This window comes from Rhincodon typus, chromosome 37 (genome assembly GCF_021869965.1).
Source record: "Rhincodon typus isolate 14 chromosome 37, sRhiTyp1.1, whole genome shotgun sequence".
Taxonomy (NCBI): Eukaryota; Metazoa; Chordata; class Chondrichthyes; order Orectolobiformes; family Rhincodontidae; genus Rhincodon; species Rhincodon typus.
In genome coordinates this window covers 10,979,314-10,984,345 of record NC_063368.1, presented here as the reverse complement: position 1 = coordinate 10,984,345, position 5,032 = coordinate 10,979,314, and the positions used below count along the sequence as shown (strand labels likewise).

General features: G+C 47.3%; 1 non-coding gene across 1 annotated transcript; it reads left to right on the top strand.

Moving 5' to 3' along the window:
- Positions 1–2,013: 2,013 nt before the first annotated feature.
- On the top strand, positions 2,014–2,146 carry LOC125487204. The gene has a single exon (XR_007265725.1). It is a non-coding gene; the product is annotated as a U8 small nucleolar RNA (small nucleolar RNA).
- The last annotated feature ends 2,886 nt before the right edge of the window (positions 2,147–5,032 follow it).

Below are 5,032 nucleotides of genomic sequence, written 5' to 3'. Positions count from 1 at the left end.
GCGCCCTGGCAGCGGCTGTCCCAAGCTTTAGTGCGTCCCTCAGCACGTAGTCCTGGACGTTGGAATGTGCCAGTCTGCAACACTCAGTCGAGGTCAACTCCTTGCTCTGGAAGACCAACAAGTTTCGGGCAGACCAAAGAGCATCTTTCACCGGGTTGATGGTCCTCCAGGCGCAGTTGATATTTGTCTCAGTGTGTGTCCCGGGGAACAGATTGTAGAGCACAGAGTCCTGTATCACGGAGCTTCTCAACAAAAATCACTGCATCTTTCTCCAGACTCTATTTGCAAAGTCACATTCCAGAAGGAGGTGTGACAGTCTTGAGCCCCCACCGCAGCCACCTCGAGGGCAGCATGCAGTGGCACAGACCGACCAGACGTACAAGAAGGATCTCACAGGTAGTGACCTTCTCACCACCAGCAAGCGAGCACTTTTGCTAGCTCTTCCTCATTTGCAGCAGTTGGCAGTTTGCCATTGGAGCTGTCCTGACCTCTCTGTGACCACACCTATGTCAATGTGGGGCAAATATAGGGAAAGGGGTGCATTCCAATTCTCCAGGATTGTCCTGCACTCTCTGGAATTGAACATCAATCTGTGTTAGATTGGACAGTGGACATCAGGACTGTGTTATTGTTTGCAACCCTGGTGAAAAATTGCAGCATGTCTAAAAAAAATCTGATTACAAAGCATTCACTTTACTCCAAACACAAAGTTCCCCTCTAACACACATTCCCCCTCAAACACTTCATTCCTTCAAACACATAATCCCTCCAACACTCACTCTCCCCAACACTCACTCCCTCAAACACTCACTCTCCCAAACACTCACTCTCCCCAACACTTACTCCCTCCAACACACACACCCCAAAACACTCACTTCCTCAAACTCACTCTTCCCACAAACACTCACTCTGTCCAAATTCCCGCTTCCCACCTGAACATACATCCTATGCAAATCTACCTAAAGCACCTAATCTTACCCTACTCTTGCCTCTCATTCAGAGAGTCACTTAGGCCCGTGCAGTTGTAATCTAGCCCCTCTCGCCATTCTATAGAGCAATGAGGGAATGCTGCATTGTCATACGCTCCCATTTTCAGGTGACCATGATGTGGAGGTTCCGGTGTTGGACTGGGGTGGACAAAATCAAAAGTCACATGACACTAGGTTATAGTCCAACGGGTTTATTTAAAATCACAAGCTTTTGGAACGCTAATCCTTTGCCAGGTGAAAGCTTGGAATTTTAAACAAACCTGTTGGACTATAACCTGGTGTTGGAGCTGAAAAAGCATAGCGGGTCAGGGAGCATCTGAGGAGCGGGAAAGTCAACGTTTCGGGCCGAAACACTTCATCGATTGCAGCATCTTCTGTCCTTACTGTCTCCAGGGCTGTAACCTGGTGTCGTGTGACTTCAGACTTTTTCTTTGAGGTGAGACACTGACCTGTGGGCCCCATCTGCCCTCTCAGGTGGGTAATGTTGGCTGTACGTCACGATTTAAGGAGGAGCAGGAATTTTCCCTCTGAGAGTGCTGGCGAAAACACATTCCCCCCCCCCAAAAAACATCCCTGAGGCAGATGAATCCAGTTGATATCAGGTGGCAACTTGTGGGATCTTACTGTGCACAATTTAGATGCCATGTGATTGCTGTAAGTGTAAAGGCAGAGGTTTCAACCCAGGGAGGCTCAGCAATTAGTTAATGCTTCGCCAGCATTGTATTTTTTAAGACTCATTTTATTCATTAAACTCTTATCCAACCCTGAACTCCGCACCGCCCCCTTCCCCGCGTATGCAGATTAGGAGCGCCGTGCATTGTGGGAGCACTTGCACTGACGTTGCGGGGGGGGGGGGATGTTTTAAAATGAGAATATTGCCAAGAGGTTGGGCTTTACGGCTAATAAAATTCATGTCTGACAACTTACAGGCAACTATAGTGCACGCAGTTTATTAGGGCGGGTCACCCTGACTTAAAAATGTGTTGTCTGTCCTTGGTTTGGAGCCGCGGAGGGTTCGGGCTTATCGTCAGTAAGGTACATCCTTACCTGTTACTCCGTAAGGAGTTGCAGAAAATGATGAATGGAGTGAATGAGCTGGTGATTAATACAGGCTCCCACCCCTGAGGAACTAACAACCCCTCAGAGGCCATTCTGATTATTACTGACGATGCTGCACTGTCCTGTGTCAACTATGCTTCAGTACGACAGCTATCTCTGTTAGTTTGGGTAAAGTCAGTGACTTGCGTGTTCTCAGCTCAATGAGCTGTCTTTCAGCTTTGACACTGTAACTTACTTCCCTAACCGGAGCGAAATGTTTCATTTCAATTCTGACTTACTTTCAGAAACCAAACGGATGCCGTAAATCAGGGACAAAAGCAACAAAGTTGCTGGAAAAGCTCAGCGCATCTGCGAAGAGAAATCAGAGTTAACGTTTAAGGTCCGGGTGACCCTTCCTCAGAACGACATGGCTTACTTAGCACATCTGCCAATGTGGTATACTGTATCCGCTGTTCCCGATGTGGCTTCCTCTACATCGGGGAAACCAAGCGGAGGCTTGGGGCCGCTTTGCGGAGCACCTACGCTCGGTTCGCAATAAACAACTGCACCTCCCAGTCGCGAACCATTTCAACTCCCCCTCCCATTCCTCAGACGACATGTCCATCCTTGGCCTCCTGCAGTGCCACAACGATGCCACCTGAAGGTTGCAGGAACAGCAACTCATATTCCGCTTGGGAACCCTGCAGCCCAATGGTATCAATGTGGATTTCACAAGCTTCAAAATCTCCCCTCCCCCCACCGCATCCCAAAACCAGTCCAGCTCGTCCCCGCCTCCCTAACCTGTCCTTCCTCCCACCTATCCCCTCCTCCCACCTCAAGCCCCACCCCCATTTCCTACCTACTAACCTCATCCCGCCCCCTTGACCTGTCCGTCCTCCCTGGACTGACCTATCCCCTCCCTAACTCCCTACCTACACTCACCTTTACTGCCTCCATTCCCGCCTCTTTGACCTGTCTGTCTCCTCTCCACCTATCTTCTCCTCTATCCATCTTCTATCCGCCTCCCCCTCTCTCCCTATTTATTTCAGAACTCCCTTCCCCTCCCCCATTTCTGAAGAAGGGTCTAGGTCTGAAACGTCAGCCTTTCTGCTCCTATGATGCTGCTTGGCCTGCTGTGTTCATCCAGCTCTGCACCTTGTTATCTCATGACTTATTTTCACTTGTGTGTTACTTTAGGCGGTACTGCAGCTGATGATTCACATGTTTCACTTTACCCGTGACTGGCTGAGTGTTTCTATTGCTCAATGTCCAAACTCTGATGTACTTCTGCTTTCAAATGGGAGGCGATGGCCTGGTGATATTATTGCTGCGCTGTTAACCCAGAGAACCAGGTGTTGTCCTGGGTACTTGGTTTGATTCCTACCAAGGCAAATGGCGGAATTTGAATTTAATAAAAATCTGGAATTAAGAGTCTAATGATGACCATGAAATCATTCTCAATTGTTGGGGAAAAACTCATCTGGTTCACTAATGTCATTTAGGGAGTCAAGCTGCCATCATTACCTGATCTGGTCTACATATGACTCCAGACCCACAGCAATGTGGTTGGCTCTCAGGAATGGGCAATAAATACTGACCTAGCCAGTGATGCCATCATGCCATGTATGAACTTAAAAAAACCTTTAGCCTATCCCCAATCTCTATTGTTTCTGTCTCCACCCATGTCGCCTGGTGCCCCCAGTTAAGGATCAATGTGATTTTTAAATTTCCTTCCTCCAGTTCCACAAACATCTGAGGCATTTGTTGATTTCTTTGCTGGGCATCCCCAATTTTGATTCTTCTACTGTCAGCCATGCCTTCAACTGCCTGTGACCTGAACTCAGAAGCTCCCTCCTTAACTCACCTGCCCTATTAAAATGTTCCTTAATGCCTTTCTCTCTTTGTTATTTCCTAGCATGACTCAGTATCATGTTTTGCTTGATTAATGGTGCTGTGTGAATGGAAATTGTTGTTCTGTAAGTACAGTAGAACAGAATAGCAATTTATTGTCACTCGAATTTATGAAAATACGGTGAGATGTGTAAAAGTTGCCACAATTCAGCGCCATCTTAATTACAGAAAGAGATAATTGAGACCAAGTTAGGACAAAGTTCAATTTTTGTCCACTCCACGCCAATCTGGCTTTATAGGGTGGCTATGTGGATTCCTTGAGAATTTAACCTGTTGCGTTAAGTGTGCTTCTAAATAATAGAATTGATAAATGATTTTGTGAGAGTTTATATTAAATATGTACATATATGCGTAAAAATGCATCTTGCACTCTATAAATTATGTCCTCATTTCCAGTTCATTCCAACTAATAGCATAAGCTGCACCCTCTCCATTTATATGCGCTGTCCACGGTGGAACAAAATCAACATTTCATCTGGTCAAGTCAGACTCAAAATACAATCGTTACCACAACAACGACTTGAACTATGCACAAACAGAAGTTGCTGGAAAAGCTCAGCAGCTCTGGCAGCATCTGTGAAGAAAAAATCAGAGTTAATGTTTCAGGTCTGGTGACCCTTCCTCAGAACTTTCCTGGATTAATAGTTTAGTGATGCTTTGGGGTGGCACAGTGGCTCAGTGGTTAGCAATGCTGCCTCACAGCGCCAGGGACCTGGGTTTGATTCCAGCCTCAGGTGACTGTCTGTGTGGAATTTGCACATTCTCCCCGTGTCTGCGACATAGTTCGACATGACAGTTCTCCACAGTAAAAATTAGGAAAATAAGGAAATAAAGTTAGAAAATTAGCATTACTGTCCTTCAGTAGCCTGCAGTCACTCCCTGATGGGGGCTTTCCACATGTGATCTCACTCTCCCCCTTCACTGGGCCAACCCCAGCCAGACTCGTAAGCTGCTGACCAGCACCAGTGACAGGCTGACTGTCAGACCCCCAGCCCACTGACCAACCTGCCCCATACCCCCAACCCACTGACCATCCTGCTCCGGACCCCCAACCCACTGACCATCGTGATCTGGACCCCCAAACCACTGACCAT